Raw genomic sequence first — 14,056 nt, forward strand, 5'->3', positions numbered from 1 at the left:
CCTGGATGCTAGACCTTCTGGATTGATACTTTTGTATCTATTATCTCTTCTCTTATAATTTTCTATTTTTTAAAGCTATGTGTACTGAGGCATATCCCCAAGTTATTTTCTGACATTTCACTATTTGGCCATTTTGTTTTTAAATTTCTTTAAACTTTTTTATTCTCTGTTTTTTTAAAATATAATCTATGATATTGATATAAATCTGGGTTGCTGTCACAACAGGCTCTGTAATGGTTTGGATATGTGGTGTACCCCAAAAGCACATGCAAAAATGTTCAGAGGTGAAATAATTCGATTATAAGAGTTGTAAACTGATCATTGGATTATTCCACTGATCAGTTTAACTGGAAGATAACTGTAGGTAGGTAGAATGTGGCTGGAGGTGTTACTAGGTGTGACTTTGGGGTATGAATTTTGTCCCTTGTAAGAAGAACTCTCTGCTTCTTGTTGCCATGTCCTGAGCTGCTCTCCTCTGAGCTGGCTCTTCTACCACGATGTTCTGCCTCACTTTGGGCCCAGAGCAATTAAAGTCTGCCAACCAAGAGCTGAACCTCTGAAACCATGAGCCAAAACAAAGTTTCCTCCTCTACATTGTTCTTGTCAGTTCTTTTTGTCACAGCAATGAAAAAGATGACTAAAATATACCACCAAATATAGTTACTTAAATAATATCGAACATTATTTCACAGTTATGTAATGGATGGGAAATAGATAGGGTGACTGTTCTACCTGAAGCCACTCAGGAACCCTAGTTCCCGCCATCTTGCCAGCGTGTCAGCTCTTAGGAGGTTGTCCTCCTCTGCATGGTCAACGCTGGGTTATGGCCACAGCCACACAGACTGCTTCCTCTCACATTAATAGTCACATGCCACACTACTTTAAAGGAACCTGGAAAACACATTTGTGTGCTATCAGAACAAGAGTGAAATGGATTTAGGGAGGAAAACTAGAGATCTGTCACACCATCCAGAACGTGTATTATTGATAAGACATCTTCTCAACTTTCTTGAAAAATAAGTAGAATCTTTTTTCTTTCTTTTTTTCTCTCTTCTCTTTTTTCCCCACCTACTCTCATTACTACTACTACTTCTCCTCCTCTTTCTTTCTCTCCTTCCCTCCTTCCTTCATTCCTTTCTGTTTCTTGCCTATTTTCTGAATTACCTCTTTCCCCTGAGATCATGGTTTTTAGAGTGTACTGATCCCTCACTTCATACTGGGACTTTCTCTAAACATGTAGAGAACCTCACTTTTCTGTTCACAGGATTAAGAATGAAGAAAGAGGGCTGTTGAGTGGGTGAAGTGGGTGTGGCTAGAGGACTTACCGGAAGCCTCTTCCTCAGTGTGAGTATGCAAGGCAGTGGCTGTTAGGCCTCCCAAGTGCAAGCATGCTGAGAATGCTAAAGGTTTTTACTCCGAAACAACAACAGCATAGTAGCTATTTTTTCCTCTCTCTGCAGGACCAAACTGCACCCAGAATCCCCATGGCTTACAACAACAAAATTATCACAGTCTACCATGTACCAGCTGATGTCATTTATGTTCTTTTTTTATTGTGGCTGTGGTTTTCACTGAACCACACCCCCAACTCTTTTTATTTTTTAGTTTGGAGAAAAGGTCTTGCTAAGTTGCTTAGAATCTAAGTTGTGGAGGCTGGTTTTGAACTTGTGATCCTCCTGCCTCATCTTCCCGAGCCACTGGGCTGACCGGTGTGCCCCACTGCACCCTGTTTATGTTCTAAGTTCTGAGGAACAGTGGCAGTATTGTGGCAGAGGGAACAGAGACACGGTGAACCGTGTGCTGGCCTGCAAAGCTCTCCTCGGAAATGAAACACTTCCCTGCTTCAAAGTTATTGCCAAAGAAACCACATGACCTTGAGCTAAGTACTAGACTAAGTCATGGGTACCTCAGAGAGAGACACCTCAAGCAGGGTCAGAAATATTTCAATCAGTAATTTATTATCCCAAAGAGTCAAAGATTAGCCCTGTTTCCTTGAATGTAGTGAGGGGAAGGCGACCCTGTCCTGTGCATCACGTCTGCTGGCCCTGCTCAGTCCACTTCTCAGGCCTGCCATCCACTTGCCCTGAGGTTTCTGAGTCAGAAGCTTCCATGAATTGGACCAGAATTCTCTAGAACTTTCCACCCCGTCCCCTTCTCCCCTGCTTCAGGTCAGTATATTTAGGTTACAGCTTTTATTAAACTTTTCTTCATCAGTCTACACCTTTTTATAGTCTCTCTTACAGAAATTGTTGAATCTGTGAACTACTCAGGATTCCCCTTTCTGCTTTCCTTAGAGTCATAGTCTTCAACATTCTTTTACTATGCTATGAGTAGATTTCCAGAAAAGAAAGAAAACTTTTTTGTTTAGTCCATCATCTTAAATGGAAGAAAATACTGAAAGAATTGCTCAAAGAATTGCTAAATTTTGCCTAAGTGTGCTCCCCCCCACACACCTACAAATCATTTTTTTTTTTTTAATTTACAAATTAAGGGGGGGAAAAGATAGGAAATAATTGCAAAAAGTTGGAGTCTTGTTGTTGTTGTTGTTGTTGTTGTTTTCCAGCAATAGTTTTCAATTTTAAACATCATCTATTGACTTTATTTTACAGGGAAAGACAGAGAGAGAGAGAGAGAGAGAGAGAGAGAGAGAGAGAGAGAGAGAGAGAGAGAGAGAAACCTGTCTTTCCTCTTTCTTACAACTCTTAAATTTTACTTGATTTATTATTATATTAGGTTGCTAAGGTTGATCTAAAGTAGGTTTATAGAAAGTACATATCAAGTCCTCTTTTTTTTTTAATGGCAACAGAAGACAAACTGAGACATTATGGAAAGATGTGGACTTCATATTAAGGTTGGTTGAATCCAATGGAGGGATTTCACTGGGGGAGTTACTGATCAGATTAGTGTTACCCTACTTCCAACGACTAACAAAGACAATACCTATGATATTTGAGCAACAAGAAACCAGATGACCAAAGGAAAGAGGCCAACCTGAAAAGGAATTCTGGAGGGATAGCTTAAGTTGTATGTTCCCCCATAACCAGATCTTGGAAAGGATGTGGAATTTCTCTAGAGGAAATGAGCTTAATTTATATTAGGAAAAATTTGAATGTAGAACATTCTTTTCTATGTAAGAATGATCTGCCTAATGTGTTGCTGGCCTCTATCTCTAGAAACTTACAAGAAAGTCTATCATCTCCAGCGTCTTCCATATCTACCTGCCCCAAAGGGTGAGAACAAAATAGAGAACCTTAGGATTTAGTGAGGTCACTCTGAGTTTCAAGTGCTTTGGGTAGCAGGGCTGCATCTCCACTAGTTTAAATAAGACGAGGGACATACTGATTCACATAACTGAAAAGTCAAGAAATAGATCAAACTTTAGGTAGGTTTGGATCCAGAGACTCAAACTGTGTCATCTGAAATTGATTCTTTTCATTCCCTCCCTCTGCTTTCATTTTTGTTGATTAAATTGCTCCAAGAAGCAGTTCCAAACTTACATTCTACCTCTCTAGCAAACTCAGTGAAATGATAATGGCCTCACTCCTAAGAGTACCTACACACTCCTACAATTGATTCCGTATTGGTTTGAGTCAATGGCTCACTCACGAAACAGTCACTCAGACTAGGTAGTCTGAATAGTCCAGCTGGTGATTCCAGAGTCCTATACCCAGCTTCAAAGCTGGAGGGATTGGGTCAATCTCACCTAAATTAAGACTCTGGGCATGATGAAGTGATAGTGGTAGATAATCTCTGAAAGTGTCTTGAGATGTTTTCAGAAAAGAAGGAAGAAATTCTAGCCAGGTCACACAAACAACAAGAATAACCACACACATTCGCACCCGCACAAACACATAAACCCTAACACGTGGATGTCCACTCTACCTTTCGGAGTCTCTTTCAAGTATATATTTAACAATGTTATATTTCAGAATGATGAACCCATTGAAAAGTATTCCTAGGTTCACTAAATTTTACTCCATGACCATTCATGCCTCTTTGTCAATCTTCAAAAATTAGTTTTAAGTTTTCATCTTGCATGTTTTACAGAAAACACTAAGGTATAAAGAAACTAACTTCTTGACTATGGGTCACTCAAATAAAGTATACTTCTGTTTCTGCTCTGGACTGGAAATATCTCTTGGCAGGACAATAATGGGGCTAGCTGACTTGCTCATAAGGGAGAAGAGCCATGCCGTAGCTTATGTCTGAAATAAAAACCTAGTGTACAACTTTCAAACAACAGATTGTCCCCAGCATTGGTGAGCTATGGGCAGTGACAAATGAAGCCTTCTCAGGCTGGCCTCGGGATCTTACTTGTGTTCTGAACTGAACAGAGCTGCAGCTGAGAGTGGCTGAGGCAAAGTGCCCAGTTAATCCTTAATGCTTGTGCCAAGACTGTCAACAAAGGGTGCCATTGTCTTGGCACAGTAGGGCTTTGGGTAGCAGTACGCTAAGAACTGGATGGAGACTACCAACTCATTGACTGAAATGCTTTCTCCCGCCCCCTCTCAGAATGGAAATCAGTGTCTGGCACTTAGCATTCATGAGCCATCCAGCAATACCGATCTCAATGTGCACATGCACGTGAGGAAGAAGAAATGGATAAGCTAGGCTCACTTCGTTTCCAAACCTCAGAGAGGTTGCAGACATCACTGAGAAAAATCGATTCAGCAAAAGCATGGCTCGTCCTGACTGCCCTTTTAATTGTATGCTGAGTTAGTGATGGTGTGTCTGACTTTCCTCATGCATACAAAAAGAAGAAGAGGAAGTAGAAAGAAAAAGAATGGGAATCAAGAACTCCTGAAATTTCCTTGAAAAAAATTTTCAGTCTTGGCACTACTGTGCTGACTCTCTCTTTATTCCTTGCTAAATGATCTCGCTTTCAGAGGTTATTCTCTTGCACAGTTTCAGACAGTTTTCTGTTATTACTTTAATTTTCGGTAAGCTCTTGGCAATTGCCATCAAATTGCTTCGTGGATCAATTCTTCCCTCATAGTCCATTAAATTTTGCTTTTTTTGTCCCAAGTAAAAAGTCACAAACACATTTGGTTATATTTGGTCAGCAGGCCGTAAGTCCTTTTCTCCTCTTCAGAACCTACTGCGACAGAATCACATTAGGATTTCCAAATGCCCTTTCTGTGGCTTTTTGATCGCTGTGTCTTGCTATTATGGAAAGATGTGTTGGAATTCACTGTTGTTATTTGCTTGAATATGTAATCAGGAAGAGGTGTGAGAATATAAGATATAGTTAGACTTGTTTATGTTTAACTGACTTTTTGCACATTTAAGATTTTTAAAATGCCATTGTTAGTTAGTACTCTTTCCTGGGTAAGGTAGTCTTTCTTTGTCTCAGGTGGCTCCGCAGTGTGACTTAGCAGCTCCTCCTGCAAGAAGCTGGATTCTTTTTCTACCCCTAACCTGGGTCTGACCCTGTGACTTGTTTTGACCACGAGCATGAGCCTGTTGCACACATGAACTTCAAGAAGCCACTTGTACACCACCGTTCCGCTTCTTAGAACACACTTCCTCCAGGTGAGCAAGCCCAGCCCCACTGCTGGGAGATGAGAGGCCACCTGGAGGAGAGCCATGGTCCCCTGCCCACAATAAACCCAGCTTGCCTGGTTACTAACTCCAGACACAGATAAGCCAAGTCCAAATTCCTAAGCCTATAGCTAAATAAATGGCTTTTGAAGTGTTTTTATTTATTTATTTTATTTTTACAGACTGCATTTTGATTCATTGTACACAAATGGGGTACATCTTTTAGTTTCTATGGTTGTGCACGATGTAGATTCACACCTTTGTGTAATCATACATGGACTAGGGTAATGATGTCTGTCTCATTCCACCATCTCTCATACTCCCATTCCCTCCTCCCATTTCCCTCTACATAATCTAAAGTTCCTCCATTCTTCTCTCACCTCCTTCCCCTACATCCCAATTAGATATCATCATCCACTTATCAGGGAAAACATTCAACCTATGGTTTTTTTGAGATTGCCTTATTTCACTTAGCATGATATTCTTTAATTCCATCCATTTATCTGCAAGTGCCATAATATTATTATTCTTTATGGCTGAATAATATTTCATTGTATATATATACCACAGTTAAAAAAAAGAAAAGAAGGCAGTAATCAATGGTGATAGCATTGTTACTAAGAGACAGAAAGTAACATATTTGATTATTTTAAAAGGAGGTTTATATTTAGTGGATTAATATCTAATGAGTTCTTACCCAATTTTTTAAAATTGAAATAACAAATCAGTTTACACTATTGATCAGAAATTGGGATATTCTGTGTATGTAAGTGACTTAATGAGAACTAGATGAGGTAACATTTTTGAAAAGCATTGTAAAGTGACTAGAAAGTTGTTTTATTAAATGAGTAAATACACAAATGCATATATACTTCTGTCATAACCTGTGGTGTAAAAGACATGACTGCAACAGACATGAAATCATTTCCATTAGAATTATTCATGTTTTTTCTTATTGCTTGAAAGGTGCTATTGTTAGTTAAATATTTCTTTTGTTAAATATATGATGCAAACTTTAAAAAAAATGGCTATTGTTTCAAGCCAATGAACATGGGGATGGCTTAGTCTCCTCCAAATATTAATTGATATACTTTTTATTAGTTTTGGTGATCCTTGACAGTCTTACCCTATAAATGTCACTTTTTACTTTCTATTCTAAATAGAGAAATCCCTACTTTATGCCTAGTTAGAAATTGAATGAAGATATGTATCTATTGCTGCCGGGGTTCATGACCGGACGGGTACTACTTCTCTGTTAAAAGACTATGAAGGGGATTGGGGGGATAGCTCAGTTGGTAGAGTGCATGCCTTGCAAGCACATAGGCCTTGGGTTTGATCCCCAGCACCAAAAAAAAAAAAAAAAAAAAAAAAAAAAAGACTATGAACAGCTCCCTATTGCCTTCTGAGTAATGCTCAAACTAACTAATTCAACAGTTAAGGCCTCTGGCAATTGAGTTAGATGATCCTTTCAGCCTTATATCTATTTCCTTCCATTTAAAAAATATTTTCCTGGATGACCTGGACTACTCTGTTTTCCCAAACCACGATTCTTTCCCACCTCTTTGTCTCTTTCTTTATACTGTTTCCACTCATGTCTGCATGGTAAAATGTACATGCTGTCGAGGCCGTTTCAAGGATTCCCTCTTTCTTGCTGTTTCTCTAAAATATCCTAAACAAAAGGCATGATTTCTTCTTCCTGTGGAAGGTTAAAAGGCCTTGGCAGCTAACCTAAGGAGTCCCCAAAGACTTGCATCCTGGATTCTCATTGCTTTGTCCTCTGTGATGTTCTGGTGTAGGACACATCACTTATTGGACTTCTTCATCCTCTCCACAGGCCAGAGATTTTGCTGGCCATTTAGTCCTTTTAATTTGCCTGTCTGATCAGTGTTATAAGTTCCAGTTTATATATGAGAAAAATGAAGTTCAAAAACCTGAGTAATTGGCCCAAGGTCCCAGAGTCCTGGATAGCTGACATAATATCGAATGTGTTCTCCCACCTCGTCCTTTGGATCTGCCTCTCAGCCTCCTGTGCAGGACACACAGCAGCTGGCAACTCAGTGACTTGGAGAAAATTTTGTCTGAGTTTTGACCTTACACCTCAGCCAAAGGGGGCATCCTGCCTGAGGGGAGTCAACCAAAGGGGAAGTAACTGCTTAGGAGTGTAACTGGGGGAGAGGTTGCCCTGGGAGTGGGGCTGGTTCCGAACCCTAGAGCTAGGTGGGGACTTGTTTCTTCAACTTCCTTTGCATCATCAAGAATGTTCTGAAATATTCTGTGAGTTATTATTGCCAGACAGTAGCTTACCACCATTAGCAGTTAATAAGCTTCCTGCTGGTTTTTGCTAATTGTCTGAGAACTAATAACTTCCCCCCCTTCTAATCATAATGAATTTTTGTGAGCTTAGTCTAGGTTGTCCATAAGATTGACTATGTGACATCCAAGAGGCTGGTGCTAATTGATCAGATTTCAATATGGCTTCCGCCGTTGGGCCCAGGTACTGCTGGGTGGGTCGACAGCACTGGAGATCTCAACGTGAGAGGAAGAAGCTCGGCTTTGTATGCAGGCGATGCAGGCGAGCCTCTCTCCTTTGCCAGAATATTACCAGGGCTTAATTCATTTGTTCTGAAAGCCATGGATTATTCTCTCACACGTATCAGGCAAATAAGAAAATTTCCCTACATTTGAGTGATTTCCTTCTTAACATGCTAATAAAAGAAGGACTCCAACGGCATCATGTTTTGGTATCCTGGGGAGGTGTAGATAAAGAATCTTTGGATCCTGGTTTTGAATGGTGGGAATGGTGGGGCCTCCTTCAGTCCCCTTGCCTGCAGGGGCCCAGTCTCTGGCAGGCACGGTAACCCTGTTGCTAATCATCTTTCTCTTGGTCCTGCAGTGATCTCTGCATGACAGACAGAACTCATACCCTGGTCTCATGTTAGAAGAGAGAGGAGGCTTGTCCTTGAGCCCAGGCAAGCTTCCTGACTGGACCTGGGTTCCACTGAAGTGTGTCCTGGGATTCTCTCTCAGGCAGAGGTTCAGCCTTGCCATGTTTTGCTGTGACAGAAACAGCTCATGTACCTTTCAGGATGACAGCAGGACTCCATTTCCCCCAAAGAAATGCTGTGCACTGAAGAGGGCTCTGGGCCTTTCCTCCACCAAAGGGCAGTACTTAATTTGGGAAATGGTGATCTGTACCAAGTTCCTTCCCTGTTCTCTTGAAAGTCGACCCTGGGGGAGTCCCCATTCAATCCCGAACAGCAAATACCTGCAGGCTTGGGGAAGACCAGGCAGTATGCTAGGCCCAGAGGAGAAATAGACCTGATTTCTATTTTCCAAAATTGCTTCAAGGGGATGACATAAATACACAACATCAGAGAGTAAAAATCAGACCGGGAGCTAAGGATCATAGAAAACTGCTTCTCATCATGGTTTCCATGCTCTTACTCCATTGGGTTTCATTTACTTCCTCTGTCTGGGCTGCACTTTGTAATTTTCATTCTGAAAATAACAGAGACAACAGCTAACTCATGTTTCTTCAGCACCTGCTTGCTGAACACTGGGTTTCACACTCAACTAATGAATTGCCATTTGTAAAAAAAAAAGCTAGTCCAGGAAGTTCCCGGCGAGACTTCTGCAGTGTCTTACACATAATAGGTGCACAGTAAATATTTAACGGAGTGGAAGAACTAGTTAATACATTGAGGAAGTGTAGCAAAGCCGTTAAGTATGTCAACCTCAAGAACGACAGAGTGGCTCTCTAAAAACACCATGAATTTATTCAGAAATGAGAAGAAGATTGCAATCTGCAGTTTTATGTCTGAGGCATCATGGACATATTATTCAGAGAGGCAAAGGAAGATAAGTGTTTCTTTTTTAAGTAAAATGAGTAAGGTTACATAAGTTGTTTTCAAACAATTATCCTTGGCCATAAGGAACAATAACTAGGGTGATGTCAGTCCAAGTTGGAATAGGTATTTGCTAGACAGATGTCCTCTTGGAAGTTCTCTGTGCAAGACTGTGCTTTTACAGAGAGTCCTCGGGATAGTTCTTTATCTGGCATGTGTGTGAGAATCCCTTTTCTTTGGTCTCCAGACTCTGTTTTAGTAGGGGTTGGCATAAGTGACTCCATGTTTATTCTGACAACTTTCACAAGTGTGTTTTTTTTTAACATGGGCTGCTTGAGTTTGAAGCTCCGCCCTGCCACCTTTTTCTTGTGGTACTTTGGGCAATGTCTTTATTTCTCAAAGTCTCACTGTCCTCATCTGTCAAATTAGGATAATACTACCAACAATAATAAAAACAATGTTCTCTAATCTGAGAATTGCTCTGAGATTAAGCAGTAATCCCAGTTTGGAGGACAGATTGAGCCCTTTACTGAATAATGTTATTAACATTGCTAGGATTGTGAAGATTATTATCGCCAAGCATGCAAAGTGCTTTATCTGCATTTTTCATTTAATGTTAACAATCTACAGTTTGAAACAGGTATGTTCTCCAATGAAAAATCAAGATGTAGAGACACAAAGGAACTTTCCAAAGTCAATAAAAGTCACTGATGTTGGAAGTCTCAGTCCATCGCAAGGTGGAGGGGTGAAGAGGGAAAGTCACTTTACCAATTAAAAAAACACTCTGGAAGTTTATGGAGGGGCTTTTTATTTCAGAACTGACAAAGATAGCATATTCCCACGTAGCTCAGGTGATCAGCAAGTTTGACTGTCCCCACAGCAGGATAATTCAGTTCAGATCTAAGTTCACTGAAATCTGTGGACTGCTAATGTCATTTCCCATCAAATAAAATACAAGTATTCTCATTTTGCTTGTTAATGGAACCCTCCCTTTCTCAGGTCATTCATCTCACCAGGAACCTGCAGCCAGGTTATCATTTAGAATCTCTTCAAGTTCCTCAGAGCCCCATAAATTTGGATTTTCAGTCTCATCAGGTCTCCAAGGGGGAGGGGGACATTGAAACACTAAAATACTAACTCTTTCTGGTTAACTTCCTACCAATCCACGCCAGGCACCTACTCACCCAGCCAGGGTGGGTTTTTTTAGTCTGGAGACAAAAAAATAAAAGGGTTTCTCACACACATGCCTGAGTGGACTGGAGCTGACAAGTAAAATTTTTTCCCACAGGACTTGAATCTGGAATTCCTACAGAAAGTAATAATATTTCCTACAGAACTTGAGTGTGGAATTCAGCCCCTCCTGGGCTCAATGACCTTGACCTTTTCTGCAATTGCTTCGGGTAAAAGAGAATCCAAGGAGGCCCAGCTCCAAGTAGGTCCCCTCCCAAGAGCTATGACATGGCAGCACCCAACAGCAGGTCTCCCAAGAGTTACTCTTTGTTCTTGGACCTACTGTGTGCAGTATGTCTTAGGCACTGATACCATGCCTCCCCTTGGGAAGCCCCCTTTTAGTGTGGGTCTCCTCTTGGCAGCACCCTTCAGTGACAATGACTAGTGATTTCCTACCCTACAGGCCAGGGACTATTCTCCCCTCAAGTGCAGAAGACTCCAAACCTCTCTGGGCTTCTGGAGTCTTAGAGCCCACCCTGATCCTCATCCCAGAAAGCTGCTTTTGCAGAAGAGAGAAGCAGCGCACATTCCAGTCCGCAGAGCTGCCAAAACAGTGACGGCTCCTACTAATAACGATAAAGTAATATTACCAAAAGGTACCATATGTACTCACTTCCCACACACAGGCACTGTCATCATGTGTTTTAACTGTATCGTGCTTGCATGAGGTAGATGCATCAGGACCCATTCAAGACACGAGGAAATTGAAGACAGAGAAGCTCACAGTTAATGTTTGGTGAGCACTGGAACTCAAAGTTGTTCCTTTGAGTTAGAAACCTTTGCCTTTCTCCTCAAACCAGCATTTCCTAAGGTGACAGCCTTTTACACATCCCTTCCATAAAGGAAAGGCAGATAGCGGGGCTGTACCCACTGAGGCACAGTCCCTGAGGTAGCACAGCTGGCTCAGCACGGGTTCTGGCTTCTGGAATGTCATCCTACTTCCCCAAAGTACCTGTCGGGACACTGATAAGAGCTCAGGTTCTGCATCACATCTTTATCCTCTTCTCTGTCAACATGGCTCTCCACCACCTGTGCAAAGCAAATCCCTGGAAATGTCTTTTTCCCTAAGACATGCAAACCAAATTCCCAATTTTGGCTGACCTAAATTCCCTGAAAACCGGTGATGATGAATATGTCTCACACTAAATAAATTGATTTGTGGGTCTCCCAGAAAGCAAGCTGAAGTCAAATCTAATAACCAGCATAAAATTCCAGCTTTGATTATCCATGAGTGGTGTATCCATGGCAAATGCTTGATCCCACATGGGGAAATATATGCAAGAGGGCTTTGAAGTGTATGTAATATTCTACAAATGCCAAGTACGATTATGCTTGTCAATGCTACACTCGCTCTCCCAGCAGGTATAGGCTGAGAAAATACAAATGACTTCAGGACTAGCCTGAGTCAGGTGTATTGGGGATGTAAACTATATGATGTCGGGGCACAGTGTGTCAGGGGAAGAGGTCTCATGCAATGGCCAGGAAACCTGGGTCTGAGCACTGACCCTGCCATTAACAGGCTGGGGAAATGGGCAAACCACTGAGTTTCTCTGATCTTCAATGCACCAATAATATAATCATCATAATAATGATAATCATCATAATAGCAACATATATAAAATATAATTATAACTACTATAGATTGTTTCATACTTACTCCAAGCCATGTGCTTTTCTAAGAGTTTTATATGTAATATCTCATTTATGTCTCACAACAGTCCTCTGTAACATTACTATCCCCATTTTACAGATGCATATATAGAGGCCAAGAGATGTTAACTGACTTACCACAGCAAATATTTGGATCTAGGTGAAATTCTGTTTTGCTACTCATTGCAAAATCAAGTTGAAATTATTTGGGGGTTGTTTGTGCCCTGCTTCTCTTTCACTTTCAACAGAGTTAGCTATGGTTAGATTTAGAATTCCTAAAGGAGGAAGAATCTCATTAAAATCCCAGAGAGAACACACAGACCCCTAATGAGTGACGCAGGCACATGATTGATTATGACATTGTTCTAATATGAGAGCTTTGCTTGACTTTGCTTTAGAAAATGTTTTCAGACTGAGGGCATTGCTACCAAAAACACATCAGGAGAAAAATGGGATATTGTACTTCTCTGTGTTATAGCTATTAATTGAAATTCTTTGTTTTAAACTATAAATTGAAACTTTCTCTTCTAGGTTATAATTTCTTTAAGGAAAGTATTGGATCTCATCCCCAGCACCTGTCACAGGGCTTGGCACACAGTAGAACAGAGTCCAGTGGCAGGATTAGAGGTCACGTGTTTGTAGAATGAATGAATGTTTATATGAATGAATGCCTGGCTCCTTGCTCTTCCAATTTTCTGTTCTTGCCTAGTAGAATTAAATACATCCTTGGTAGAACTAAATGACTGATCTCATTCTTTGCTGCTCACAGTCCAGGAAAACTAGTTCAGTCGTTTGTGTATTGAGTCAACCTTGGTCCTTGTGTTCTCAGTGGTCCTGGGTCTCTGCCTTTCAACTGATAAAATAGTAGTGGACACTTTTTTTCCCTGTGGATACTCAGAATCCATCTTATCTTCTCTCAGAAACATTCGTACTCAGTTCATGTACTTCTGATGAGCTGACACCCCTTTCTTCCCTCTAGCCCTAGGAGTGAACCCAGGTGAACAATCTATGTCTCTCTCCTCCCCTGGTCAGAGTAGCTGCTGACTCCATAGAAGTCGCTCACACTGTACCAGTGAATTGTGGATCTTATGTTGAGCCAATGAGGAAAAAGAAGCTCTTTTTCCAGTGGGAACACAAGCTAGCTCAAAGTAAGCTTGTAGCTATGAGTGGCCATCTTGCTAATATAAGAGAATAACTTGTCTGAGAATGAAGTCCAATTAGAAAGAGTTGTGCCAAGAGATGAAGAGAGAGAGAGAGAGAGAGAGAGAGAGAGAGAGAGAGAGAGAGAGAGAGAGAGAGATTCTTGATGACACATTTTGCATGCTACTGATTGAAGTAAGTCTGCTATTGAACTTTTACCTGTATAGTCCTCCTCCTGGGTGAGGGTATGTGTGTATGTGTGACCTGACCACTAGCTGAAGAGCCCTGAAGCCCCTCCCCATATTTTGAGGGTAGCATGCTTTAAGGTTCTACTCAATTTGCCCGGACTACAGGTACAGACAGCTCTTTTGATCAGTGTCTGACTCAGGCTGATGGTTACATAAAGTTTGTAAGTCTTTGTTCTCCAAATGCGGGGCTGTGTCAGCACTAGCTGGGTCTCACCTGAAGTTGCTGTTTTGACACATCTTAGTGGAAATAAGTAGTTTTCAGGTAAAGATTTAGAGGTATGTCCTTACAGTTAAGAAGCCTTAAGATGGGGTAAAACTGGATTTGATCCCACTGTGACTACTCAGAAGCCACATAATCATAGGCAAATTGATTTTAGCTCCCTGAAACTCAGCTCTTTTGAT

The sequence above is a fragment of the Sciurus carolinensis genome, chromosome 4, assembly GCF_902686445.1.
Source record: "Sciurus carolinensis chromosome 4, mSciCar1.2, whole genome shotgun sequence".
Lineage (NCBI taxonomy): Eukaryota > Metazoa > Chordata > Mammalia > Rodentia > Sciuridae > Sciurus > Sciurus carolinensis.